A 14,290-nucleotide genomic window follows, 5' to 3' on the forward strand; every position below is an offset into this window, starting at 1 on the left:
CTTGACATAGGATACTGGCAGGTGCACTCTTGATGATTGCTTCACTGAGCGCAACAGAATGGCGCACAATCTAGTATTGGATCAAATACTTTTCCATGATTCTTGCCATATGTTGACCTCTCCATGCTTCTTCGTTGTGGTTTGTTTCTGGTGACACTTCTTAATATCTTTGGAACTGAGTATCTTGATAGCCTTACAGACAAAAACTAAGATGAAAAATCCCTAACCCGTTTTAATATGACATTTTTATAAGTCCCGCTCGGATTTCTATTTCTTATTAAAGATGTTTAATTGATGCTTCATGGCAATAAGTAAGTTACTACCTCCAAATATCTTGATCAGGATGCGCAAGTGCTGCAGCGTTGTGTGAGTTTATCTCAAGAAGGTCTCGGGCCTGCGCTCCTGGTGGAGGATTGCTCTGGCACTTGCGCACATGCCTCGATCGGAACTCTTCTTATTTCGTGGTCAGTATATAATGTGTTTTGACCTACCGGAGACAGTGAATGTGGAATTGGGGAAGCTTTTCGGTCACTGTTGTTTCACGTTGTTCTGTGCCTTGCTGAGATCGTGGACTATCTCTCTTGTCTCTTTGACAGGTTTAACTGGTGTGTCGATTCTTTATTGGTCCTTCAGTTAGATTAGAGTTCGTTTGCTGTCAGTGCATATGGATTACTGGCCGCCCCTGGACCGGTGTCTCCGACGGTCCAGTTTTCCCGAACCTCCACTTGATCGTGTATTGGCGGGCTCGTTTGGGGATCCACCTTGTTTGATTTCGGCTTCTTTGCTTTGTGTGTTCGACGACTGGTGTTTTACACTGCTTGATTTAGGTTTCCAGTCAATTGGAACGGGCGTAATACTCAATTGGTTTAACACGAGGGCAGATTTGGGTCGTGCATAATTATCTTGGCGGCTGTTGACCTGTAAATTGCACTCCGTTACATGGCTGGATAGGACTGCGTCCCCATTATTGGCTGTGGACGGAATCATATTGAGCCTGTCTGTAATTGAAAACAATGGTAATGTCTGGTTAATCTCAAGAGCCCCTGCCATGTGCCTACCAAACCAATAATTTTCAATTCTTCCTCAAGAACATTGTCACGTAAACTTTCGGCTAAAAATAGTCGCATGTGAACAAAAATATAAACTCATCATGCAACAATTTCAAAGATTTTACTGAGTTACAGTTAATATGAGGAGATCATTCAATATAAATTAATTAATTAGGCACTCATTTATGGATTTCACATGACTGGGAATACAGATATGCATCTGTTGGTCACAGATACCCTTTTTTAAATTAGGGGCATGGATCAGAAAACTAGTCAGTATCTGGTGTGACCACAATTTGCTTCACATAGAGTTGATCAGGCTAATGATTGTGGGCTGTGGAATGTTGTCCAACTCCTCTTCAATGGCTGAAATGACGTTGGAGGCGGCTTATAGTAGAGAAATTAGCATTCAATTATCTGACAACAGCTCTGGTAGACATTCCTGCAGTCAGTGTGCCAATTGCACGCTCCTTCAAAACGTAAGACATCTGTGGCATTGTGTTGTGACAACTGCACATTTCAGAGTAGCCTTTTATTGTCCCCAGTGTAACAGTATAAGTTTAAACCGTCCCCTCGCCCATACCCGGGCGCGAACCAGGGACCTTCTGCACACATCAGCAACAGTCACCCTCGAAGCGTCGTTACCCATCGCTCCACAAAAGGGGAACTACTACTTCAAGGTCTCAGAACAAGTGACGTCACTGATTGAAACGCTATTTAGAGCACACCGCTAACTAAGCTAGCCATTTCACATCCGTTACACTCACCCCCCTTTTGACCTTCCTCCTTTTTCCGCAGCAACCAGTGATCCGGGTCAACAGCATCAATGTAACAGTATAATTTTAGACCATCCCCTCGCCCATACCCGGGCGCGAACCAGGGACCTTCTGCACACATCAACAACAGTCACCCTCGAAGCGTTCGTTACCCATCGCTCCACAAAAGCCACGGCCCTTGAAGAGCAAGGGGAACTACTACTTCAATGTCTCAGAGCAAGTGACGTCACCGATTGAAACGCTATTTAGAGCACACCGCTAACTAAGCTAGCCGTTTCACATCCGTTACACCAGCACAAGTTCACCTGTGTAATGATCATGCTGTTTAACCAGCTTCTTGATATGCCACACCTGTCAGGTGGATGGATTATCTTGGCAAAGGAGAAATGCTCACGAACAGGGATGTAAACAAATTTGTGCATCTTTTTTATATGTTGTGTTTATATTTTTGTTCAGTGTAAATCACTGGTTGGGTAGACTGTCCCATGCCGATCCATGGCATGGCCAGGGGACATCATTGCGCCTGGCCCGCCACATGAGTCGCTAGAGCACGATGGGTCAAGAACATCCTTGCTGGCCGAACCGTCCCCTAACCCGGACAACACTGCGCCAATTGTGCACCGCCCCATGGGTCTCCCAGTCGTGGTCGGCTGTGACAGAGCCTGGACTCAAACCAGGATCTCTAGTGGCACAGCTAGCACTGCGATGCAGTACCTTGGACCACTGTGCCACTCGGGAGGCAGCCTCATCATTCAGAAATTTGGAACCACCAAGACTCTTCCAAGAGCTGGCTGCCCGGCCAAACTGAGCAATCGGGGGAGAAGTGCCTTGGTCAGGGAGGTGACCAAGAACCCGAAGGTTACTTTGACAGAGCGCCAGACTTCCCCTGTGGAGATGGGAGTACCTTACAGAAGGACAACCATCTCTGCAGCACTCCACCAGTCAGGCTTTTATGGTAGAGTGGCAAGACGGAAGCCACACCTCAGTTAAAGGCACCTGACAGCCTGCTTGGAGTTTGCCAAAAGGCACCTGAAGACTCTCAGACCATGATAAACAAGATTCTATGGTCTGATCATACCAAGATTGAACTCTTTAGCCTGAATGCCAAGCATCACGTCTGGAGGAAACCTGGCACCATCCCTACAGTGAAGCATGGTGGTGGCAGCATCTGTCAGCGGCTGTCAGCGGCAGGGACTGGGAGACTAGTCCGGGTTGAGGGAAAGCTGAACGGAGCAAAGTACAGAAACAGAAAGATACTTAATGAAAACCTGCTCCAGAGCACTCAGGACCTCGGATTGGGGCAAAGGTTCCCTTTTCAACAGGACAACAACCCTAAGCACACAGCAAAGACAATGCAGAAGTGGCTTTGGGACAAGTCTCTGAATGTCCTTGAGTAGCCCAGCCAGAGCCCGGACTTGAACCCAATTGAACATCTCTGTAGAGACCTAAAAATAGCTGTGCAGCGACACTCCCCATCCAACCTGACAGAGCTTGAGAGGATCTCCAGAGAAGAATGGGAGAAACTCTGCAAATAGAGGTGTGCCCAGCTTGTAGCGTCATATCTAAGACTCTGGGCTTTAATCACTGCCAAAGTTTTTCAACAAAATACTAAGTAAAGGGTTTGAATAATTATGTAATTGTGATATTTCAGTTTATTATTTGTAATAAATAATCAAACATTTCTAAAAACCTGTTTTTGCTTTGTTGTTATGTGGTATTGTGTGTAGATTGATGGGGATTTTTTAAATCCATTTCAGAATAAGGCTGTAACGTAACAACATGTGGAAAAAGTCAAGGGGTCTGAATACTTTCCGAAGGCACTGTATATACAGTGGGTTCAAATTACTGGTACCCCTGACTTGAAATGCACAAACACTACTTAAAAAAATATAAACAATACAATTATAGAGAAACTCAAAATACCAACATGAGTACCAACTGTACTTTATTAATGTTTCAATGGAACCAACCAAAATCATCCAATTATTTAATACAAAAGAAATGTAACCAAAATCAAGGTTTCATAATTACTGACACTCCTCATTTAGTACATAGTGCAACCACCTCTGGCAAGTATAACAGCATGGAGTCTTTTCCTGTAATGTTAAGGTTAATGAACCCATTTGGAGGGATTTTGGAACATTCCCCTTTGCAGATCCTTTCAAGATCGTTCATATTCTTGGGTTTGCGATTATCAACTGCCCTCTTCAACTCGGCCCACAGGTTTTCGATTGGATTGAGGTCCGGAGACAGAGATGGCCATGGCAGAACATTGATTTTGTTGTGGATCTATATTGTTTATATTTTAAAAGTATTGTTTTTGCATTGCCAGTCAGAGTTGCCAGTAATTTTGGATCCCACTGTATTTATTTTTTATTAACATTTTTTATTTATTTACATAATTTCTAAATATTCAGTATGCCAACCAATCATATGAGCAGCCTGACTTGTTTGCAACCTTTTTTGCATAGTTTCTTTGAACCATAACATTTTGCAATTCATCATCGATCCAGGGGGGGCTCTAACAGTTCTCACAGGTATTCTCTTAACAGGTGCATGCTTGTCAACAATTGGCAAGAATAATTTTACAAATACTCCAAGTGCTGCATCTGGATTCCAACTTAAAAAGGTTACATCTTCATCTCTTTTAAAAATCACTTTAGGCCCTGCCTTTGTTACTTTGGATGTCCTTGTTATAGGCACAATGTTATGGTCACTAGAGTCATAGGGAAATTATATTGCTCTAGAGCAAAGCTCTGCAGCATTGGTAAATATATGGTAAGTACAAGTGGATGTCACAAATCCAACACTCCTGGTATACACTAGTGTTGAGTGATTAACCTGGGTCATGTTATAGGCATTAGTCACATTAAGAAGCTTCCTCTTGAGGAGACAACAAGATGACAACCAGTCATTGTTCAGGTTACCAAGAAAATAGCATCATATACCTTATCTAACATTACACACACATTCTCCAGATACTGACAGTTTGCACCTGAATGAAGAGGCTTCTGATGAGGCAGGTGAACCTGAACCACATCACTTCTACTTCATTTGTTATGAGATCCTCTCTCAGCTTTATAGGAATAGGGCTCTGAATATATACAGCAACACCTCCCCCTTGGACATTCCTGTATTTTCTATAGACGTTATATCGTGTTGCTGCTCCAGTTTCAACTGTTCTGCCTGTGGCTATGGAACCCTGACCTGATCACAGGACCTGCTACCTTGTCCCGGACCTGCTGTTTTCAACTCTCTCTCTACCGCACCATCTGTCTCTAACTCTGAATGCTTGGCTATGAAAAGCCAACTGGCATTTACTCCTGAGATGCTGACCTGTTACACCCTCTCGAACCACTGTGATTATTATTAATTGACCCTGCTGGTCATCTATGAACGTTTGAACATCTTAGCCATGTACTGTTATAATCTCAACAGCCAGAAGAGGACTGGCCACCCCACAGAGCCTGGTTCCTCTAGGTTTCTTCGTAGGTTCCTGCCTTTCTAGGGAGTTTTTCCTAGCCACCGTGCTTCTACATCTGCATTGCTTGCTGTTTGGGGTTTTAGGATGGGTTTCTGTATAGCACATTGTGACATCAGCTGAATTAAAAAGGGCATTATAAATACATTTGATTGATTGGTTAATATTATCTAAGATTAGCTGATTACTAATCTCATGAACTTTGTTTTTGCGACTACTTATATTTATGTGCAAATTTGAACCCTTTCCTGGGTAGCTTATCTGAAACTGAACTCATAATGATAATAGGCTGTATTTCTAATAATTATATTTCGGATAATAACAAAGAAGGAATTCATGTATTTTTGAGCAGATTATGTTCAGCAGATGATGCCTTATCTGTTTTAGTTTGGCTGTAGCAGGGGGCCATATTCTTCATGCCATTTCAGCATAGCTGTCTTGCTGGACTGTTGGTCTCGGGGTTTCTGGCTTCTCTGTGGAGAGCTGAGCTCTGGTTGAGGTGATGGTCTCTCGGGGTGTAGTGATGGTCTCTCTGGGTGTAGTGACAGTCTCTCTGGGTGAAGTGATGGTCTCTCTGGGTGTAGTGACAGTCTCTCTGGATGTAGTAAAAGTTTCTCTGGGTGAAGTGATGGTCTCTCTGGGTGTAGTGATGGTCTCTCTGGGTGTAGTGACAGTCTCTCTGGGTGTAGTGACAGTCTCTCTGGGTGTAGTGACGGTCTCTCTGGGTGTAGTGATGGTCTCTCTTGGTGTAGTAATGGTCTCTCTGGGTGTAGTAATAGTCTCTCTGGGTGTAGTGATGGTCTCTGGGTGTAGTGACGGTCTCACTGAGTGTAGTGATGGTCTCTCTGGGTGTAGTAATGGTCTCTCTGGGTGTAGTGACGGTCTCTCTGGGTGTGGTGATGGTCTCTCTGGGACCATCACCTAATGGCTACTCCTGCTATTCAGCTGCCAGCTTGTTAATGTTAGTTAGCTAGAGATCAAAGTCAGCCAGTCAATGGACAACGCTCAAAATGCCAGTTCTATAAGACTTTCAGCACCATGGACAGCGTAACTTAGCTAGCTTGCTATCTACAGTTGAAGTCGGAAGTTTACATACACCTTAGTCAAATACATTAAACTCAGTTTTCACAATTCCTTACATTTAATCCTAGTAAAATTCCCCGTCTTAGGTCAGTTAGGATCACCACTTTGTTTTAAGAATGTGAAATGTCAGAATAATATTAGAGAGAATGATTTATTTCAGTTTTATTTATTTCATCACATTCTCAGTGGGTCAGAAGTTTACATACACTCAATTAGTATTTGGTAGAATTGCCTTTAAATTGTTTGACTTGGGTCAAACGTTTCGGGTAGCCTTCCACAAGCTTCTCACAATAAGTTGGGTGAATTATGGCCCATTCCTCCTGACATTGCTGGTGTAACTGGGTCAGGTTAGTATGCCTCCTTGCTCGCACACGCTTTTTCAGTTCTGCCCACAATTTTTTTAAAGGATTGAGGTCACTCCTATACCTTGAATTTGTGGTCCTTAAGCCATTTTGCCACAACTTTGGAAGTATGCTTGGGTTCATTGTCCATTTGGAAGACCCATTTGCAACCAAGCTTTAACTTCCTCACTGATCTTGAGATGTTGCTTCAATATATCCACATAATTTTCCCTCCTCATGATGACATGTATTTTGGGAAGTGCACCAGTCCCTCCTGCAGCAAAGCACCTCCACAACATGATGCTGCCACCCCCGTGCTTCACGGTTGGGATGGTGTTCTTTGGCTTGCAAGCCTCCCCCTTTTCCTCCAAACATAACGATGGTCATTATGGCCAAACAGTTCTATTTTTGTTTCATCAGACCAGGGGACATATCTCCAAAAATTACGATCTTTGTCCCTATGTGCAGTTGCAAACCGTAGTCTGGCTTTTTTATGGCGGTTTTGGAGCAGTGGCTTCTTCTTTGCTGAGCTGCCTTTCAGGTTATGTCAATATAGGACTCGTTTTACTGTAGATATAGATTATTTTGTACCTGTTTCCTCCAGTATCTTCACAAGGTCCTTTGCTGTTCTGGGATTGATTTGCACTTTTTGCACCACAGTACGTTCCTCCCTAGGAGACAGAACGCGTCTCCTTCCTGAGCGGTATGACGGCTGCATGGTCCCATGGTGTTTATACTTGCGTACTAGTGTTTGTACAGATCAACGTGGTACCTTCAGGCATTTGTAAATTGCTCCCAAGGATGAACCAGACTTGTGGAGGTCTACAATTTTTTTTCTGAGGTCTTGGCTGATTTATTTTGATTTTCCAATGATGTCAAGCAAAGAGGCACTGAGTTTGAAGGTCGGCCTTGAAATACATCCACAGGTACACCTACAATTGACTCACATTATGTCAATTCGCCTATCAGTAGCTTTTAAAGTGATGACATAATTTTCTGGAATTTTCCAAGCATTTAAAGACACAGTCAACTTAGTGTATATTAACTTCTGACCCACTGGAATTGTGATACAGTGAAATAATCTGTTTTGTAAACTATTGATGGAAAAATTACTTGTCATGCACAAAGTAGATTTCCGACTTGACAAAACAATAGTTTGTTAACAAGAAATTTGTGGAGTGGTTGAAAGACGAGTTTTAATGACTCCAACCTAAGGTTATGTAAGTTCCAGGGACAGACACAATAATTCCTAATTGCTAATTTAAAACTAGAATTTCTAGCTAGCCGGTTAGGTAAATCAATGCATAATCAATTCTCACTCCATATAGCGTAGCAGTTGCAGCTCATTTTGGGTTTCAGTTGGAAGGTGAGAACACCTGCTGCCACTAAAATCCAGGGTCCATTCCCTGAAGGGGAGATATGAATATTGGTCTTCCCCCAATGATATTTAACTTCTACTGTTTCTATCTTATTGATTGTATTCAATACATCTAGCTCGCTAAATTAGCCAGCTAGGCTTGCATGACCGTTGTTTTAGTAAAAATAAAATACTAATCGGGTTGCTAAGGAAATCATTTTCAGTTAGCCATAGTAATTAATAGCACTGTAGCTTAGCTTGGTAGCTAATATTTTACTTTTGTCATTTATTTTACCAGGAACATTGATGTTTATATGTATCGTCCATCTAAAAAATTGTGTTTATGTGAATTAATGGATTTTTGAGTAGATTATGTTCAGCAGATGCCTTATTTATTTATTTTTTACTTCACCTTTATTTAACCAGGTCGGCTAGTTGAGAACAAGTTCTCATTTACAACTGTGACCTGGCCAAGATACAGCAAAGCAGTGCGACACAAATAACTACACAGAGTTACACATAGAATAAACAAACATACAGTCAATAACACAATGGAAATATATCCCAAACTACTTCCTGCAGCTATGCTTTGGGTGTAACTGTAGATCATGACATAACAACTGAATATTTCAGGATTTATTAAGGAATGTTGACAGTTTTCAGGAACAATTGAAAGAAGTTGTTCATTCCTGCCGGCGTGCTGTCGTTAACCTGGAATTTAGACAGAGTTATGCGGAATAAATTAGAGCCAAAATTACAGTCTGACAACACTTATTTCAAGACACATAAGTAATTACAGAGCAATAACATTGTCATATACCTTATTGAGGATCTAGATACTTGTTCTAATCTCTCTGGATTACAACCAAATTATGATAAATGATTACATATTGATCACTAAAAATACAACTTTTACAAAACCTTGGAGTTGACCAATAAAATGGTCTGAGGGGGAAGTGGACATACTTGCCATTCATATCCCAAAGGAAAGAAATGTTCTCACTACAATACATTTTTATAGAAAGTTATCAAAAGCAGATAAGATCTTGCAACCATTGAAAGGAAAATACCTGTCTATTTGTGAAAAATCCCCTTCATTAACTCTTTAGTCATATCCCAGTTTACCTATTTGCTTATGGCCTTGCCTACACCTATCAACTTGTTTTTTTAAATTATATAAGAAAAAAAATATTCAATTTTTTTGTAACGGCAAGCCAGACAAAATTAAACAGGCCTATTTATATAATGAATATGAATTCGGAGGGCAGAAATAATTTTCAGGAATTTTCCAAGCTGTTAAAAGGCACAGTCAACTTAGTGTAAGTAAACTTCTGATCCACTGAAATTGTGATACAGTGAATAATGAAATAATCTGTCTGTAAACAATTGTTGGAAAAATTACTTGTGTCATGCACAAAGTAGATGTCCTAACCGTTCTGTGAAGGGAGTAGTACACGGCGTTGTACGAGATCTTCAGTTTCTTGGCAATTTCTCACATGGAATAGCCTTAATTTCGCAGAACAAGCAAAGACTGACGAGTTTCAGAAGAAAGTTATTTGTTTCTGGCCATTTTGAGCCTGTAATCGAACCCACAAATTCTGATGTTCCAGATACTCAACTAGTCTAAAGAAGACCCGTTTTTTTGCTTCTTAAAACAGCACAACAGTTTTCAGCTGTGCTAACATAATGTCTACATTGTATTTCTGATCAATTTGATGTTATTTTAATGGACATTTTTTTTCTTCAAAAACAAGGACATTTCTAAGTGACCCCAAACTTTTGAACAGTAGTAATATATATATATATATATATATATATATATATATATATATATACACACACACACACACACACACACACACACACACACACACACACACACACACACACACACACACACACACACACACACTACCGGTCAAAAGTTTTAGAGCACCTACTCATTCAAGAGTTTTTCTTTATTTTTACTATGTTCTACAATGTAGGATAATAGTGATGTTATCAAAGCTATGAAATAACAAATATGGAACAATGTAGTAACCAAAGAAAAATATTTATATTTGAGGTTCTTCAAAGCAGCCACCCGTTGCCTTGATGACAGCTTTGCACACTCTTGGTATTCTCTCAACCAGCTTCACCTGGAATGCTTTTTCCAATAGTCTTGAAGGAGTTCCCTCATATACTGACAACCTGTTGGCTGCTTTTCCTTCACTCTGCGGTACAACTCATCCTAAACCATCTCAATTGGGTTGAAGTCGGGTGATTGTGGAGGCCAGGTTGTCTGACGCAGCACTACATCACTCTCCTTCTTGGCCAAATAGCCCTTGTACAGCCTGGAGGTATGTTGGGTCATTGCCCTGTTGAAAAACAAAAGATAGTCCCACTAAGCACAAACCAGATGGGATGGCTTATTGCTGCAGAATGCTGTGGTAGCCATGCTGGTTAAGTGTGCCTTGAATTCGAAATAAATCACAGTCACCAGCAAAGCACCCCCACACCATCACACCACCTCCTCCATGCGTCACGGTGGGATCCATACATGCAGAGATGATCTGTTTACCTACTCTGTCTCACAAAGACACGTTGGTTGGAACCAAAAGTTGCAAATTTGGACTCATCAGACCAAAGGACAGATTTCCACCAGTCTAATGTCCATTGCTCGTGTTTCTTGGCCCAAGCAAGTCTCTTCTTCCTATTGGTGTCCTTCAGTAGTGGTTTCTTTGCAGCAATTCGACCATGAAGGCCTGATTCACGCAGTGTCAGGAGTCCGACTGAGGGTGGTTTCCCTTCCCGGTCGGGTGGCGCTCGGCGGTCGTCGTCACCGGCCTATTAGCTGCCACTGATTGTCTTTTCTCCCTCTCCTTGTATGTTTATTGGTAGCACCTGTGTGTATGATTAGTTTGTCTTTATTAGACAGCCGGCCCGCCTGGTTGTTGTGCGGGATTATTCTTTGTAACCTTCTGCTCTGTATCAGAGGAACGTGTTAGTTCCTAGTCGTGCCTTTTTTGAATCGTCATTTTGACATTCCCTGTGTTTTGGGGCCGTGATCATTGTTAGCACCCTGAGGTGCGTTTAGTGCATTAAAGATCACAGCATTGTACTCTCTGTCTCCTGCCTTTGACTCCACACCCACGACACCCGGATTGTTACACGCAGTCTCCTCTGAACAGTTGATGTTGAGATGTGTCTGTTACTTGAACTCTGTGAAGCATTTATTTGGGCTGCAATTTGAAGCTGGTAACTAATGAACTTATCCTCTACAGGAGAGGTAACTAAGGGTCTTCCTTTCCTGTGGTGGTCCTCATGAGAACTAGTTTCATCATAGCGCTTGATGATTTTTGCAACTGCATTTGAAGAAACTTTCAGTTCTTGAAGTGTTCCGGATTGACTGACCTTCATGTCTTAAAGTAATGATGGACTGTAATTTCTCTGCTTATTTGAGCTGTTCTTGCCATAATATGGACTTGATCTTCTTCTAAATAGGGGTGGTATACAGAAGATAGCCCTACCTTTTCACAACTGATCTGATTGGCTCAAACACATTAAGAAGGATAGAAATTCCATAAATTAACTTTTAACAAGGCACACCTGTTAATTGAAATGCATTCCAGGTGACTACCTCATGAAGCTGTTTGAGAGAATGCCAATGATGTGCAAAGCTGTCATCAAGGCAAAGGGCGGCTACTTTGAAGAATTGCCAACATAAAAAATATTTTGATTTGTTTAACACTTTTTTGGTTACTACATGATTCCAAATGTGTTATTTCATAGTTTTGACGTCTTCACTATTATTCTACAATGTAGAAAATAGTAAAAATAAAGAAACCCTGGAATGAGTTGGTGTGTCCAAGTTTTTGACTGGTACTGTATATTTACAAAACATATATATGGGGGACTGGAATTGATGCAGACAATTACATCTATCCACAATATTAATGCTGATCTAACCCCCCCCCCCAAAAAAAAAATATATAAATAATTGTCATATACCAGAATAATTCGGCACATATGGATTTTCACCTGTTAGCATGTTGCTGGTCTCTCTGCAGTGTTCTGCTCTCCCTTGCTGGTGGCCTGCATGGGTCCTCACATTGAAGGTGGATGACACTGCATTCTCAGTTTCACTGCGGGGACCATACACGTGGACAGGAGCATAGGCAAAGCCCTGGGGCTGCATGGGTGATGGTGTAGGGTAAGAGGCAACATTGTGAGTTGGGCTGTTGATCACTACATAATGTGGAGTGATCACATCAGGGGCAGCCTGGCAGCAGGGATGGTCTGTGGGTGTGAAGGTAGGGGCCATAGGCATAACTGGCATGTAGGCACCACTCATTGGGCAGAGGGTTTGAAATGAGCTGGCACCACCCATAGATATGTGATGGGTCCTGAAACAGGGCCCAAAGTCCTGGCACATTGGCAAGTTGGCCTGGTCAGGGTTGTAGCCTTGCTCTTGCCCACAGCCAATCACAATCCTAGATCCTCCTGGGAAAGCCACAACTGTTGGCATCCCAGCCATAGTCGCAATGCATCTCCAGCTCCTACCACATGCTTCAGGTGTAACATACTGGCACTCTGGCATGGCCCCAGTAGGCGCTGGGTCACATAGCCTTTGTGAATCTACAGGGATGATAGAGATTTGTTAGGGGGGTCAATGACAATAACTACACAAAGAGGGTGAAGAACTACAATTGGTACATTGGGTAGGTATGAGCATAATATATTGTCCTTTTACAACCAATCGTTATTCAACTTACGTGCTTCTCTGGACCAGCTGGGAATAAACTGATGTTGTTGTGGTTGAACATACATCTGTGGCACTCCCATAATGCTTTGGTAGACCAATGGAATCACATAGGGTGTTCTTCTGTTCTCCTCATTCACATGGAATGCTTCTGCATTCCGACCAGTGCACTGATGCAGGTGGGCAACAATGGCCTGGGGGAGTGGCAATGAAGGGGGTCTTGTTTCCTCCTGAGCCAAGATTGATGGATAAAGCAGAGTGGCTGTTGTTTTTTGTGGAGCTGGTACATATGGGTTTGGTAAAGTGACTGCCCTTGGTCCCGCCACGGGTGGCACAATAGGAGTGCTAAGCAATGGGAGTGCTCCAATTGGTTGAGCAATATAAATAGGTGGGAGCACCAAACTGGGTATATTACCCCCCTGTCCAGCTGAAATTAGAGGGTACACCAAACTAGGAACACTTACTTCTCCTGCTGGTGAAACACTTGGTGGCATGAAGGTGGCTCCAATTGTTGCCTGTGGTGTTGGAGGATACACCAAGCTGGGGGCACATGTTTCTTGTGCTGAAGTTGGAGGGTACACCAAACTGGGGGCACATGTTTCTTGTGCTGAAGTTGGAGGGTACACCAAACTGGGGGCACATGTTTCTTGTGCTGAAGTTGGAGGGTACACCAAACTGGGGGCACATGTTTCTTGTGCTGAAGTTGGAGGGTACACCAAACTGGGGGCACATGTTTCTTGTGCTGAAGTTGGAGGGTACACCAAACTGGGGGCACTTGCTTCTTGTGGAGCTAAAATAGGTTGACACACAGGAATGTTCACCACACTTGTATCCTTTGTCTCCAGTGGTGCTGAGATGGGTGGGCCCATAACATTGACGCCTGTCATCTCATCTGACACCTTGGATAAAACACCAAAGTTCACCCCATTAATTTGATCCAGTATCATCTCATTCATGTAGGGGTTGTACCTGTTCACATCAGGTACTGCACTGGGGAAACATCCATCCTGAAGTGCTGAGTTGACAGGACCCATAATACCAGGGGCTATTATATCATCTGACACCATGGTTGAAACATTTTCATTCACCCAGTTCATTTGATCCACTATCATTTCATTGATGTATGGGTTGTAGGCATTCGGATCAGGTAATGCTATATTTATGTCCATGTGCTTGTAAACAGAATTGTCTCCAGGTGAAAGAGGATTCCAACCAGGTTGGGTTAGGAGATCCCTATTTCCATCACCAGAAAGCTGAGTGTCCTCAGTCAGCACTAGGGGCATGACCAATTGGGTGTCTGGCTGATCTTTGACCACCTGCGATGGGGCTGTAGGCGGGGTGAAACATGGTGTGCAGTCAGGCTGGGTGTTACCTGGGGCACCAGTGGCATCATCACCACAAGCTGCTGCTGTTCGAGTGTTCCTCATTGTCTTACTGACTGATGAGACTCTCTGAAACACCA

Source organism: Oncorhynchus masou, chromosome 24, assembly GCF_036934945.1.
Source record: "Oncorhynchus masou masou isolate Uvic2021 chromosome 24, UVic_Omas_1.1, whole genome shotgun sequence".
NCBI lineage: Eukaryota > Metazoa > Chordata > Actinopteri > Salmoniformes > Salmonidae > Oncorhynchus > Oncorhynchus masou.